Raw genomic sequence first — 15,552 nt, 5'->3', positions numbered from 1 at the left:
TGCTTTAATTGTTAACAATAAAATGCATAGGCACCATCGATACTTCAGATTGCCATAGTTGTCTAATGTAACCCCTGGGTCCTCAGCTCCATGCTGACATAAAAAAGCCTGGTATACCTTAACGGTTCTTTCAGTTATTGACTCTACACAGATAAACCAGGAGCTGAAATATGGTATACACCAATGACCAAGGCATTTTAGCCATGAGATCCCTAAATAGCAAAAGAGACTAAGATGCAACCAAGGTGACCTAGGCAGCAAATCTGAATCTAACCATTAATGTAAGTAATTTAAATTAAGTCCATGTAAGGGAGTGTGTGTGTGTGTGTGTGTGTGTGTGTGTGTGTGTGTGTGTAGGGAGGATTTACTTCCCCAGTACCTCTGCACACCAGGAAGGAAAAAAAAATTGTAGGCCTTGTATTAATTGTTCTTCATATATATTTTTTCTGCTCCTGCCCAGTCATTTGCCCTTGCAAGCATTCCCATATCTCTGTCAATTATAAAACTCCTTATTCACAATTCTCTTTCAATTGGCTGTATGATAAATTACAAGCTCTCTACTTAATTTCTTTTCGTACCTCTATAGGGACAAGTTATCAACTTTTCAAGGACTAAGCTATAATATGGAGAGGTAGAAGGACATTTGCAGCATGGTTTGCCAAAATCTGGTCTTTTACAACTTTGCTGGGCCTGATACCCTTTTACTGACCCTGAACGTAGTTTTATCTTTGCATTGCCAATTCATGCAGTTTGTCTTGTCACACAGGTATAGCCCTTTATTTTTGTTCATGGTACTAACCAAATACTTTAATTGTTAGGACAGTGACTATCTATGAGTTGTACAAATGGAGGTGGAGATTGAGTAGAGAAATGGTTCCTGAGGGAAGATGGGAAATGAAATTTGAGAATTACTATAACAGACATCACAAACCTGTTTTCCCCAAAACCTTTTCACCATTACTATGAATGAACAAGCAAGACATCATTAAGTTGTCTATATATCTTTTGAGTATGTGCCAACAACAGCAACAATTGAAACATTAAAAAAAAATATATTATCCAGTTGGATAGGTCAAATTAATTTAATTTGAATCAATAAACATTTGTCAAGTTTAACTTATATGTAATGCACTGTTCTAAATATTATGCATGTAAAAAAAAGAATAGGGTCAGACCTATTTTTTTTCATTTTAGTTTTGATTTTTTAGTGGGGATATGAAGGTGTGGGGGCCAGGGGTGGGGAGGAGAGATACAGCACGGACATAGATAAATAGATAGAAGATTATTTGAGGGAGAAGAGAAGTTTAAGGGTTTCTTGTAGGAAGGGGGCAACTTGTAAAACTGATAAATAAATTATCTATCAGGCTATCTCTATTATCTATGACTATGTGTGAGAGTATGCATACATATACATAGTGTTTGTATATATATCTTATATAGTATGTGTGTAGTGTATTTGTGTACACGTTTGCATATTTATACACACATATAACATGCATGTCTGATTTTTAGATAAGCTCTAGTTGTTGTTGGCATCTTGTCCTTTTCAAAAACAAATTTGCCCATCTTTCTATCTGTTTCTCTATCTATTCACCAATCCTTCTATCTATACGGGTACACATGTATAAATACACACACACACACACACACATATATATACAGGCATGCATGTACACAATGAAGCTATTAATTATATATAATACATATAAATACATATACATATATGAAGTTATATAAATTAATCTTAACTGGTTCAGTTCCTTTAATAAAATAATTAACATAATATACAAATATAGCATGGATATAATTAGTAGTACCTTTGGATTTAAGGTATATATTTATTATCTTGTAATGACAGTTCAAAATGTTTTTGTTTTTGGAGGCTTCATCCCTTCCTTAAATCTAGTAATTAGTTTCTTAAAGTTGACAAGATAATATAAAGTTAAAGGATTTATATAAGTTTCGATAAGTAATCCCTTTTAGCTTACAGATTTGTACTTTATCCATTGATTCACACCACGAACATCAAAAGGTGGATGTTTGGAGTAGATATGACAGCCTAATTCTTCTAAAGGTGGCTCTGGATCAGATGTAGCAAACTGGGCAGCATCCTCAACCTCTTTCCTTACTTCAATATCAATTTCCTTTAATTCTTCAACACTGGCAAGTTTGCTGTTCACCATCCTTTCTTTGTGAAGCATGATAGGGTCACTCTTACTCCTCACTTCCTGAACTTCCTGCCGAGAACGATAACTGATACCAGGGTCACTCATGCTGTGTCCATGATAACGATATGTCTGTAGTTCCATCAGTATGGGGCCCTTTCCCGATCTGCAGTGGGCAGCTGCAAATTTCGCTGCCTCACGGACACACAAAATGTCCATACCATCAACCCTTATTCCTGGAATATAGTCTCCTCTTTTGTAATAGTCGGTGCTGGCTGCTGCTCTCTCTACAGAAGTTCCCATTCCGTATCGATTATTCTCACAAACAAAAATACAAGGCAACTTCCACAAAGCTGCCATATTGTAAGTTTCGAATACCTGACCCTGATTAGCAGCGCCGTCTCCGTACAAAGTGAAACAGACTTCATCCTTTCCCGAGTACTTACAGGCCAGAGCAACGCCAGCTCCCAGCGGCACCTGAGCCCCGACAATGCCGTTGCCCCCGTAGAAGTTCTTGGCGTACATGTGCATCGACCCTCCCTTGCCTTTAGCGCATCCCCCTTTTCGTCCCGTGAGCTCGGCCAGGATTTCTCGGACGGAAAGTCCACGACCATAGGTAAAGCCGTGAGCTCGATAGGCTGTAATCACATGATCCGAAGGGTTTATAGCGGCCTCGATCCCCACACAACACGCTTCCTGACCGTCGTACAAGTGGCAGAAACCACGGATGATCTTTTGCTTGTACAGCTGATCTGCCTTCAGCTCCATCCGACGGACAGTCTGCATGTTCTTGTAATACTTGAGTCCTTCGTCTCTGGTGAGAACTGCTTGGACGGGAGGGCCCTCCTCAAGTCGATGAAGGGCGCATTTCTTAATATCAAACGAAGCTTCGCTTACAAAGGTACGGGCTGCCAACAGCACTCTTGCCGGTGGCTTTGGGGAGGCGCTCCTCAGCACGCGGGAAGCCACAGGGAGCATTTTCGGCAGGCAGCGGTACCCCGAGAGTGAGCGGCGGCGTCGGGGTGACCGTTGGCCGGTGGCGGATTGAACAGAAGGAACCGTGGCCCGAGACTCGTTCTAGAGCCCAGCGGCGGCGCGGAGTTGTTCCCAGGTTCAAGGGGCTATGGAAATTAATTTGAAATAGGGCCAGGATGCCAACAGCTAGTTATTCTCAAAATATCAGGCACATATTACCTACAACTCAAATTTGGCAAGTGGAAAAGCTATTTTGAGCCATATAGGAGGGAAAAAAAAATCTTTTCATGTACATTTGTCTTCACAATTTGGTTATAAGCTTTTTTAAAGAAACTTTACAAAGCTTTTAAAAGAACTCTTTTAATTATCCCTATATCTTTCATGATAATTGCCACAAACTCTTGCATTTGGCAGGTGCCCAGTTCTGCACTGGTCAGAATCTAGACAGCCTTTCTCTGCCCCATCCCAACTTCCCCACAAATCTGGGTAAAATAAAATTTGAATTTGTTCTAGAATTCTACTTTTTTGGGGGTATGTTTTTCAGTATATAACTCTCATTTTAAAGAGAACTGATTTTAGGAATGAGACCTATAATCAGAGGTTATTTCTATTTAGAGAAATAGGGAGTAGCATTTGATTAATTGACTGGTTTTACTTTTGTCTCTCTATATCCAAATCTTGACATAATGCTTAGCACATAATAGGCATTTGATAAAATGCCACCCCAGGACTCTTTATTGCTTCTAAAATAAAATGTAAACTGTTCTATTTAATTTTTAAGTCATCCATGGTAAAGCTATCTTTACAGATCAATGGACAGCAATCTCCCTTACGCACTCTGCAATTCAACCAAATTGTCCTCTCCTCTTTTCCACACAGATAGGTGACAGCACTCCATTGCCTGTCTCAATGCCTTTGTACTGGTCATCTTCATGTGTAGAATGTACCCCTTCTTCACTGACACAACATAAAATTGTTTTCTATCTCATCTCTTCAAGATGCAACTCAAATAGTTTCTTCTAAATGGATCTGCCTAATTTCTAGCACCCTCTCTCCCTCACTGCAATATTTAACTACCAATTTTTTGTTTACATTTATTCCCTTTGTACCTAGTTTTCATGCTTATACATTATATATATATGCATATATGTGTGTGTGTATATATATATACATATATATACATATATATGTATATATATATATATATATATATATATATATATATATATACTTGTTATGTCCCTCCATTTCAATGTAATTCTCTAAAGAGTAAGGATTGTTTAATTCCTTATACTTGCATCTCCATCCTTAGCTTTGTACCTAGCACACAGTAGATGCTTAATAAGTGCTTGTTGATTGATGAAGATAAATTTAGTCAATAAATATTTATCCAGTACCAACTGTGTGCTAAGCACTGGGAATACCGAAAGGGGCATAAGACAGTCCCTCCCCTCAAGGAGTTCACAATCAAGATAAAGGAACATCAAGGGCAATACCATCTGGAAGAGCTAATGTGGCCTTTGTCCTACTCCCATGAGTTACTGCGAGAATTCAGATTTCTTGGGAAAGGGCAGAAGACTCTTTGGCAGCCCCAACTGAATTTCCGTGTCACTAGTGCTCGTGTGCAAAGAAGGACTTTAGAAGGAAGGAAACATGTCTTGCAAGCTTTTGTACTGTGAGCCCTTCATGGTTTTACATTCTTTCTGCAGGGTGAAATATAAGTTATCATTTAGCTTCTAAATGAATTTGCATTAATGTTTAGATACAAGAAGAACCTCATGTTTCTCAGCAGGGGTAACTCAGAATATGGGAATATTTGTCACCAACTAGCAGATTTCAACCTGTCTATAAATTAGTAGACGAGTTCTAGAGATATGTCTGGGGCAGGAAGACATTAAATGATGACCTAGGTCACACAGTATAGGTCAGAGGCAGGATTAAAACATAGTTCTTCATGATTACAAGCCCAAAACTTGATCCATTACATCATAATACTACATTAAATAAATCCATACAACCACATACACACACACACACACACACACACACACAAATTGTCAATGAAATGGTGAATTAGAAAGGAAACAGTTAAGTACAGAAGTAAAATCTCTTAAGCAAGTTTGTTTGATAACGTTCTCATTTTTAAGATACATAAGGAATTACTTTATATTTATAAGAATAAAAACAATTTCCCAATAAATAAATGATTAGGAGAGAATAGGCAGTTTTCAAAGGAAGAAATCCAAGATACCAAAAGTTATATGGAAAAAAAAATCACCAGATCACTAACAGAGAAAAGTAAATTAAAGCAACTCTGAGGTTATACCTCATGCCTAATACATTGGCCAAGTTAACAAAAATGGGAAATAACAAGTGTTAAAAAGGCTTTGGGAAGAGAGGCACATAAATATAGCTGTGAATTTGTCCAGTTATTCTGAAAATCAGTTTGAAATTAATGCCTCGTCACCAAAATGTACATACCTCTTGACCCAGTTATCTTATCACTAGTCCTAAAACCCAAAAGGATCAAAGAAAGAAGAAAAGATCTATATGTATATATACAAAAATAGTTATAATAGCTCTTTTTTTTTAACTAACAAAAACTGGTAAAATAAAGGAGGACACATCAATTAGGGAATGGCTGAATAAATCACAACATGATTTAGTGGAATACTATCATGATAAGCTTGGTTTAGAAAAATCTAAGAAGGCTTATATGAATTGATGTCTGCATGAGCAGAACCAATTTGCACAATAATATTAAATAATATTAAAAATATCAACAACTTTGAAAGATTTAGAAATTTTGATTGATTCAATGACCAATGATGATTCCTGGGCACTGATGAAGAAACGTGATTCCCTATTTCTGACAAAAAAGTGATGGATGAAAGATGCAGAATAAGACACACTTATTTGGATGGAGGAATTGAGATTTTTTTCCTTAACTATATGTATTTGTTTCAAGGAGTTTTTTCTTTCTTTTTTCTTTAGAGTGAGTGGGAGGGAGAAAAGAATGTATTTTTTTAAAAGAAAGAGAACAAAAATATAATAAATAAAAAGTTTAAACAACCTAAAAAAAGTAGTTGGTATCATGATCACTTCTTCCCAATTGCTAGTGTCATAATATAAAAAAAGTTCACTTTGTAACAACTTACATCGGCAATCAACAAATTATGAATTATGCCAGTATCATTCTACACTAATCAATGAATGTGCTGTTATTCACAAACAAAATTCTGGCGGTGTTGGAGAGCTGGCGTCTTGTTAAAATATTTACTGTATTTAGGAATGCTGTTAATTTTCTATTCCATGTAGTACTTATCTTCATATCTTTCTGTATGGAAGGGATAAGTATAACACACTTTTTAGCACCTCAATTCCTTCAGGACCACTCATTTTCTCTGCTTTGCACTTTATCATCCTTATATTCAAAGGAAAAAAATAGCTTAGGTGTATAACAACTGATTCTGAGGTAGTATGACCTTGTTTAAGTCAAGTCTATTTGTCTTATGTAAGATTTGAGATGTTCCTCAAAAGCACTGTGTCTTTATAATAATTTAAATCTATCAAAAAGAATTCAAACGTCAATGATTTAGTAGTATGGTAAGAGGAATATCTATCTAGATATCATATCTACATACCTATCACTTAACATCTATCTACCATATCTCTGTCTCTCTCTCTGTCTTTCTCTGTCTGTCTGTCTGTCTCTCTCTTTCTCTCTCTCTCTCTCTCTCTCTCTCTCTCTCTCTCTCTCTCTCTCTCTCTTCTCTCCCTCTCTGCCCCCTCCCATTTCTCTCCTCATCCATCAATCTAATTTGACTAAAAACATAATTTGACTAAAAATGACACAGGAGTGTGACAGCAATGACAAATCTCGAACTTGGGAAGAAATAAGGAAAGACTCTTTCCTTGGAGGAACAATAATAAGTGGGGAATGTTGAATATGCTATCAGATTCAATAACTACATCTGTTGGTTTTGCTTAACTGCTTCCTTTTTAGAAGGAAAGGCTTACTGGTTAATAGCGGTGATGAATCCATAAGTGCCTATGATATAAAACAGAAGGCAGCAATATACCTTTTTATGTTAATTATAATTGGAAAGCTACAAATTGAGGGATGCTAGGTGGGGCAGTAGATGAAGTGCTGAGCCTTAGGTTAGGAAGAAGAGAGTTCAAATGCTTTCTCAGAGACTTACATACCAATCCTGAGCAGATCACTTAAACTCTGTCAGTTTGCCAATCCATAAAATAGATAGCACCTATCTCTCAAGGTTGTTGTGAGGATCAAATGTAATAACAATTGTAAAGTTTTTTTTTCAAACCTAAAAGTTCTATTGTAATTGCTAACTATTAACAGCAATCATATAAATTGAAGACTCCAATTGTTGTCACATAGAGAGGGAGAGTGTCTCATTAGTAAATATGAAAGCAAGATTTATAGGGACCAAAGAACACCTTTTTAGCATAGGCATTTTATTAACATAAGAAAATACAGTATTTTTATAGTCTTGGTCCTTAGTGAAGAGGAGGTGGCGCACAAGTATTAGAGTAAGCTACATTACTAGACTCAGCGCAGTATGATGGATTTTTTTACTCTAGTGGAAGACAAAACTTAAACAATCTGTCAAGCTATTATTTTTCTTTTTTAGGAAAAAGCAGGCATGTGTTAGGAAGAAATTGACTTGAGGAAGCTATAATACATTACAGGATGATCTAAGGCTATTTTTAATCACTAAAGTAAAGAGATAAAATACTCAAAATTAAAAAGAAATAAACTTTGCATTCCCAGGTGGTAAAATTAAAGGAGATTTTAGGAAACAAAGGTAAAATTTAAAACTACAAAGATTTCTAAATTTAAAAAAAAAAGTGCAATTTTACAAAGCATTTCAAGTCAAGAACAAAAAACAAATCAGGCCAACCAAAAGATAATTCAGAGAGCAGCTTATAAAATACTACAAAGTCAATAATAAGTAGAGTTTTATATACATCAGAGGTTGAAAACTACCCAGGAGATCATTTGATGATCAAGGCACAAAAGCTCACAAATGGAAAAAAAAAAGATAGCTTACAGATTAAATGAATTCTTTGCCTCGTTCTTTACTAAGAAATGCATTAGGGATATCCTCAGTCCCAAATTATCTTTCAAACCAAAAGGGTCAGAGGTACTAGATCAAACAGTAATAAATGCATAGGATGTTCTAGAATTAACTGACAAATCAGATGCAGATAAATCATTGGGACCAGATGGCTTCTCCCCAAGAGCTTTGAAAAAATTTATGGATGAAATTATGGAACCATTGGCTAGAATGTGCAATCTGTCATTATAATCATCCCCTGCATGAGTATGAATCTAAGTCACAAGAAGGATTCCAGAAGGGATTTTGGCAAAGACAAACCCTTCACTCCAATAGTACAATGATCCAAGTCTATAAATTCATGAAGTTGGTGGATAGGATGAACATGGATTTATTCATCCAGTTATTGATGAATATTATTAAGACAAGTACAAAAAGTCGCACCCTTTGAAACCTGACAAAAATTTTAAAATTTAGAATAAATAAAAAGGAAATGCTACTTTTCCTTATAGGGAAAAAAAACTTAGGGAATTTGCCTCAAGAGTTGGTGCGAGTTAACATGTAATTAGGTTTTACATGTAAAAAAGCTTTAAGTCCATTGTTGATTTAAATACAACTTTATGACAACAATATTTCCTTATGTTAAATTTAATTGCCAATTATCATTTTGTATCTCTTGACCCTAGTTCTGTCCTCTAAGGCGAAGTAGAACAATGCCAATCCCTTTCAAATCATAGCCCTTTAATATTTGAAGATGGCTATTATGTCCTTTATAAGTTTTTCTTTTTATTTGTAAGCTGAACAACCCCATTTCTTTTAATTGATTGTCATATAGTGTAATCTTGGACTTCATCATCCTTTTCATGTTTCAATGGACAACCTTTCTCAAACTCTCTAAAATATGTTGAGCCAAACTGAGTACAATGTTTTGTTTGTATGTATGTTATAAACATATACACATATATACACAAATACATACATATATATATACACAAACATATCTGTGTGAATATAGGTGTATATACCTGTGTCTATGTATCTACACTCAAGTACATATAGACACACATATGTGTATGTGTATGTATATATATATATATATATATATATATGTGAGTATGTGTATGTATTTATATTTATGTATTATTTGTATGCTGAACACCCTCATTTCCTTTATTTTCTTTGTTTATTTATTTATTTATTTATTTATTTGCCTTTTGGTGAGGCAATTGGGGTCAAGTGACTTGCCCAGGGTCACACAGCTAGTAAGTGTCATGTGTCTGAAGTCACATTTGAACTCAGGTCCTCCTGACTCCAAGGCTGGAGCTTTATCCACTGTACTACCTAGCTGCTCCCCACCCTCCACCCCCAATTTCCTTTAATGGTCATATGGGATTATCTTGGAATTCTTCATCATCCTGCTGATATTTCAGTAGACAAGCATCCTCAATGTCCTTTCTAAAATATGGCGAGCCAAACTGATAATGATGTGTGTGTGCATTATATTCATATACATATGTAAGTACATATACTCCATATGTATGTGTATATATGATACATATAAGTGTATGTATATATATATATATACACATATATATATATATATATACACACACATACATACACATATATTTGTTCAGTCATTTCAGTTGTGTCTGACTCTTCATGACCCCATTTGTAGTTTTCTTGGCATGGTTTTCTTAAAGTGGTTGTCTGTTTCCTTCTCCAGTTCATTTGCAGATGAGGAAACTGAGGCAAACAGGATTAAGTGATTTACCAGGGTCACACAGCTAGTAAGTGTCTGAGGCTAATTTGAACTCAGGTCTTCCTGACTCTAGGCCCAGTGCTCTATCCACTGTGCCATCTAGCTGCTTATGTATCAGTCTATTTATATATACTTATTTCTATACAGCCATGTGTGTTTTCCAAACACAACATGAATCAAAAAACCACAAATTATCCCTGACTCTGTGGATTGACTGAATGGTCTATTATCTAGCTTTGGGACAATATTGAAAGAACCATTGTTCTCAAGATGAATGTAAAACTGTGATCTCTGACATTCTCTGTTTTTCTCTTTCTCTCTTTCTTTATTGCTTCCCCCCTCTCTCATTTACCCATCCATCATTTCATTTAGATGTGTTACTTTATTAAGGTATGAGATTCCTGATGAAAAAAAAAATAAGCACTCCTTCAACCAATGCTAATCAACAACTTCTCTGAAAATTGCAATTTTAGAGGGTTTCTGGAAGGCACTGAAAGGTTAAATAATTTCCCTAGTTACTTATAATACTACTGCTATTAATGACAGCTAGTTTTTATGTAGAACTTTATGAGCAACAAAGTCCTTTTCCGTATACTATCTTGTTTCTCTGTCACAAAAATGTTTTTGAGTAAGTATTATGGTCTTCTCATTTTTCACAGTATATAGAAACTAAGAGGGGTTAAGTGAGTTGCCCTCTGTCTCACAGGTAGTAAGAGTCTGAGGTAGGACTTAAATCCAGATCACCCTTGCTTCAAATCTAGAACACTAGAATAATCCTGGTAACTCATATTGAAGTTGTGTCTATAAAAATATCCACATCTTTTTTTATATAAATTTGTCCAACTGTTTTCCCCATCATGTGTTCAGTGACTGATTTATTAAACCCAAGTCTAAAGTTTATATTTACCTTTATTGCATGTACTTTTATTAGATTTGGCCCAGTTCTTTATTCTGTCAAGGTATAATGTCCAAGACTAAGGAGGTTGTACCATTGTGGATCACTACCTTGTTATAAAAGAGAGGTGTGTGTAGCTCAATGAAACTATGAGTTAAAATGTCTAGGGTTACCCAAGACAGACAGGTCAGAGTAGAGAGTTATGACAAAAGTTGATCCACTGGAGGAGAAAATGGCAAGCCACTCCAGTATCTTTGCCAAGAAAATCCTATTGAACAGTAACAAAATTATAAAATAATGACATCAGAAGACAATCCCCTCAGGTCCAAAAGTGTTCTTTGGGGAAAGAATGGAATACAACTACAAGTTCTTCCGGGGCTAATGAAAAGGCGGGGCCAAAGCCAAAAAGAAGCTTAGCTGTGGATACATCTGGAGACAAAAGAAAAGTCTGATTCTATAAAGAACAATATTGCATAAGAACCTGGAATGTAAGATCTGTGAACCAAGGTAAGCTGGATGTGGTCAAATAGGAGTTGGAAAAATTAAACCTCGATATCTTGGGTGCCAGTGAACTTAAAATGATGAGAATGGGTAAATTTAATTCAGGTGATCACTACAAATACTACTGTGGACAAGAAATCCTTAGAAGAAATGGAGTAGCCCTCTTAGTCAATAAAAGGGTAAATAAAAACCAGTACTGGGGTATAATCTAAAAAAATGACAGAATGATATCTGTTTGAATCCAAGGCAAACCTTTCAACAACACAATAATACAGATCTGTACTCCCAAAGTTGATCAGTTCTATGATGACCTACAACATGTTTTAGAAATGAAAACAAAAAAACAAAAACAAAAAACAAAAGACATTGCATTCATTATAGGGGATTGGATTGCTAAAATAGGAAATAAAAAATTATTTCAATAATGGGCAGGTTTGGCCATGGAGTGGGGAAGCAGGGCAGAGACTAACAGAGTTTGGTCAAGATAGCTTGCTAGTCATAACAAACATGATTTTTCAACAGCCCAAAAGGCAACTCTACACGTGGACATCACCAGATGGTCAATATCAAAATCAGATTGGTTATATACTTTGCAGCCAAAGGTTCAGATCATGAAATTCTTATTACAAAATTCTGACTTAAATTGAAGAAAGTAGGGAAAGCCATCAGACCATATATGTATGACCTCAATGACATCCCTTATGAATATAAAGTAGAAAGTGATGAATAGATTAGATTTAAGAGATTAGATCTGGTAGATATAGTGCCTGAAGAACAATGGACAGAGTTTTGCAATATTGTAACAGGAGGCAGTAACAGAAAACATCTCAAAGAAAAAGAAGCAAGAAAGCAAAATGACTGTCTGGTGAGGCTTTATAAATAGCCAAGGAAAGAGGGAAGGCAAAGGGGAAAGGACAAAAGGAAAGATATCATCAACTGAATGCAGAATTCCAGAAAATAGCAAGGAGAAAGAGGAAAGCTTTCTTAAATAAGCAATGCAAAGAAATAAAAGAAAATCTCTTCAAGAAAATTAGAGATACCAAGGAAACATTTCATGCATAAATGGTCATGATAAAAGACAGAAATGGTAGAGACTTAACAGAAGTAGAAGAGACTAAGAAAAAAGTCATAAGAATATACAGAAGAACTGTACAAGAAAAATCTTAACATCACTGATGACCATGATGGTGTGGTTACTTATCTAAAGCCAGACATCCTGGAGAATGACGTCAAGTAGACCAAGTCAAGGAGCATTGCTAACAATAAGGCTAGTTGCAGGGGTGGGAAACCTGTGGCCTTCTAGGTCCTTGGGTGAGGCCTTTTGACTGAATCTAGTTTTACAGAACAAATCCTTTTATTAAGTGGATTTTTTTCTGTGAAGTTTAGATTTGGCCAAAGGGTCACACTTGAGGACCTAGAGGGTGGCATATGGCCTTGAGACTGCACATTCCCCATCTCTGGGCTAGTGGAAATGATAGAATTCCAGCTGAGGTATTTATATTTAAAATATAAAAGATGATACTGTGAAAGTGCTACACTCAATATGCCAGCAAATTTGGATAACTCAACAGTGGTGATTGGATTGGAAAAGATCAGTTTATATCTGAATCCTAAAAAAGGACAATGCCAAAGAATGTTCATGTTACTGAACAATTGTACTTATTTCACATGCCAGCAGAATTATGCTTAAGATTCGGAAAACTAGGACTTCAGCAGTATGTTAACTGAGAATTACAAGAAGAGTAGGCTGTTTTTCAAAGAGGCTAGATTATGGAGAAAGTAAGGGAGTTCCAGCAAAACATCTACTTCTGCTTCATTGACTACAATAAAGCATTTGACTGTCTGGATCACAAGAAAATGCGGCAAGTCCTCAAAGAAGTGGGAGTACCAGATCATCTTACTTGTCTCCTAAGGAACCTGCATGCAAATCAAGAAGCAATAGTTGTAGCCAAACATGGAAAAATAGATTGGGTTAAGAATGGGAAGGAAGTATGACAAGGTTGTATGTTGTCACCTTATTTATTTAATTTATATGCAGAATACATCACGCGAAATGCCAGGGAATCAAAAGGCAAAATGAAGTTTGCTGGGAGAAATATCAACAAATTCAGATATGCAGATGATACCACTCTGATGGCAGAAAGTGAAGAGGAATTAAGAAGTCTCTTTATGACATGAAAGAAGAGTGTAAAAGCCAGCTTGAAGCTTAAGATAAAAGACCAAACAAACAAAAAAAGAAAACTAAGATCTTGGCAACTGGTCCCATCATTTCCTGATCAATAGAAGGAAAAGAAATGGAAGCAGTCTCGAATTTTATATTTTTTGTTTCAACGATCATTGGAGTTGTGCTAAAATTTATCTGAACTAAAAAGGAAACTGAGGACAAAGTTATTTATGATTTAATTTGTGAAGCTAGCACTTGCATATCAAACTAAGTTACCTGACTCCTCAGAGGTCAGAGACAAGAAGTGATTTACATAGATGATTTTTATAACAAAAAAGATGAATTGAAAAAAAACTTACATAGAAACTTTCTTTAAAACATAATTCTATTGAACAAGGCAAGTCAGATAAGTGATGGTGACTTTGCACAACCTTCCCTCCCTTGAATTCAATTCACTTGCGTGTTATGGTTATCACCTCCCTGATGTTTTGGTCCTTGTCAAGAACCAAGGACAATCAACAACAACAATCTAAACGAAAAGAACAACACCAAAATTAAAACACCATTATTTTTATTTATAATGACCAAGCTTGATTCTGAAGAAGAGATAAGAGAATTAATCTTTCTCCTTTTTCATCGGTCGGGGGAAAAAGACATGGAAGAAAATTCTGTTCATTTAATGTAGCAATCAGAATGAGGGTTTCCTAGGTCCAGTGGGTTTAAAACGAAGGGACATTTTATCAGTTTCTGTCAATGCAGTTGCTCTCAATTACTTCATTTTGTGTCAGCCTAGGATCCACAAAAGGGAGGGGAAAGTAAAAGACATAGAAACAAAAGAAAATGATTAAATTATATCCTGTACAGCCAGCTGGAGATGTCAGTAGAATGCTGTGGACATCCAAAACTGTGTCTATATTGGTATGTAGGTGATGTAGTTTCCCATCACTGTCATTATCAATAGCAAGCAGAACTGCAGCAGCCCAGATGGAGGAAGTATCTTCAGAGGTTGTTAATTCTACCCCTACTTGTGAAATAGAGCAGCTGAAGGATTACTGGGGATCTGTAAGGACGTAGAGGGCCACAGGCTGTTCATGAGGTCTCACTGATGGGCGGAGGCCCCTCTCGGGTGCTGATCTATGAGCAAAGGTCACCTGGTTCTGTGCTCCATTGTATGGATCTTTAACAATCTTTAACTCCCTTAGTTACTGTATGGTCATTAGCAGTTTATTTGTGATTGGAGTCAGATAAGTGCACGGGATGTGCATGCACTGTCCTTAGCACAGCATGAGCTCTATGTCATTGTAACCTGAGAAGAAATTCCTGTTACCTTACTACTTAAGTGAATGCTTTGTTAAAATTAAATGTAATTGCTTCCCTCTTGTCTCCCGCCTCATCAATGCGCATTCGACATAGAAGGTTAAGCCGGCCTTATCCCTTCAGAGTTAGTATAGGATCCTTGCTCTTGGGGTGAGCTGAGTTAGTTGTGCACAACAAAGGGTATCATCTTTCTCTTCCCCCTTTTCTACTTGTTTCACCAATGTTGGCAGAGGGGGAAAAAAGTGCTCTATTTGGCAGCAGTGCTAGTCACATTTTGTAAGCATGATTCTCTTTTTTATAAATGAGTCCATTCCCTTGTTTTGCAGTGTCCAGTTATTTGATATCAGAGTATACATGGAGGGATAGACAGAAAAAATGCATTCAAAATGCTGTTGTAGGATCTTCCAGTTCTAGTGTGGGAGGTTAAAAGATCTCTCTGCTGGCTCTTGAGTTACAGGATAGTTTAATAAATGGTCCAATAATTCTCTAAGCAGTACTCTATTGACTTGAACTCAGGGCTCATTTAGATTTCTCCTAAAGAAATCAGATATTAGGCGATAGGGCTTCTGAGGGTGTGAACCCAGGTCTTAGAGGCTAAAACTTCCCCCTGTTAACTGAAGGGAGGAAAAGTGAGAATAGCGTAGACCCCATAGGATCCACAGAGAAAAATATCATTGCATCTGCATATATTT

General features: G+C 36.2%; 1 pseudogene; it reads right to left on the bottom strand.

Annotated features, from left to right (window-relative positions):
- Positions 1 to 1,946: 1,946 nt before the first annotated feature.
- On the bottom strand, positions 1,947 to 3,195 carry LOC110206774 (pyruvate dehydrogenase E1 component subunit alpha, mitochondrial pseudogene; annotated as a pseudogene).
- Between the last annotated feature and the right edge of the window lie 12,357 nt (positions 3,196 to 15,552).

Source organism: Phascolarctos cinereus, unplaced genomic scaffold, assembly GCF_003287225.1.
Source record: "Phascolarctos cinereus isolate Bilbo 61053 unplaced genomic scaffold, phaCin_HiC Scaffold_5;HRSCAF=322, whole genome shotgun sequence".
NCBI classification, from domain to species: Eukaryota; Metazoa; Chordata; class Mammalia; order Diprotodontia; family Phascolarctidae; genus Phascolarctos; species Phascolarctos cinereus.
This window is presented reverse-complemented; position numbering and strand designations above follow the sequence as displayed.